Raw genomic sequence first — 1,068 nt, 5'->3', positions numbered from 1 at the left:
CCCCCCCCCCAACGGCAATCCCCGCCACCACCGCCCAAAATGGCGGCAACAGCGGAGCCAAGAAGGTGCCAGAGCACAGTGGCAGTGCCGCGCCGTCGGTGCCCCTCAGCTGGGCGGGCTGAGTGGGTAGGAAGCAGCGATTGCTACCCGCTCCTCTCCTACTACCGCCAGAGGGGAGGCCGCCCTCCAGAGCCTGCGGCAGCCCACCGGCTCCGTCTTTCCGCGGCCGCCCCCGGTCTGCGGGCTCCGCCTGGCACGAAATGGAGGGCGCGGGGTCCGCTGCCTTTCTCCGAGGCGCAGCCCGGCTGTAACACTTGGCACAGCGCCTACACGCCCAGATCCTGACATCAACGGGGAAGGAACGGGCTAAAACCTCCTGAGGGGAGAAGAAAAAAAAAAAGGAAGTGCAGAGGGACCCCACGGGTGCCAGGTTTAGAGCTTGTCCGAGCACGGATTCACCAGGAATTACTCCTTCTGTTGCGAAGTCCTGACCCACTTTTACCCCGGTGTGACAGAAAAGGCGGCTGATTCCTACACAGCGTGCGACTGCTGGCGAAAGGACTCCTACACAGAGAAATAAACATACACCAGAAAACGTTGTAAGGATCAGTATTTTCCAGTATTTCTGAAATCATTCATGTATTTTTTTGTTGCTGCTGACCTGGAGCAACAAGCGTGCCCCAAGCAATTTATATGCATTGAAGCAGCATCGTGTAAACTCTTTGTAAAATGCAGAAGTAGGTTGCAGCAGCTTTTTCTTCTTTTTTTCTTCCCAGAGAAGTACTGCAACTTACAATTCTGGACTTGCCATCAGAGCATAGCTTTTGAACTACTAAGTTTAAAATAAATTGCGGAACTGTCTCAGAAAGACTAAATTTTAAGCTGGTTCAAAGCTTCATGCCATTCAGCAAATACTATAGAGGCAGCTACTGTAAATATGTATTTCCTCATACATAAATAGATGAAAAGGAAACAGAAGATTTTCTCAAATATTGATTGATTTTAACATAAATAATTTTTATTTAATCAACTTTTTTATTTTCTTTCTTGAAAGTGTTAATTTTTAAC

Source organism: Buceros rhinoceros, unplaced genomic scaffold, assembly GCF_000710305.1.
Source record: "Buceros rhinoceros silvestris isolate BGI_N320 unplaced genomic scaffold, ASM71030v1 scaffold4285, whole genome shotgun sequence".
Classification (NCBI taxonomy): domain Eukaryota; kingdom Metazoa; phylum Chordata; class Aves; order Bucerotiformes; family Bucerotidae; genus Buceros; species Buceros rhinoceros.
This window is presented reverse-complemented; position numbering follows the sequence as displayed.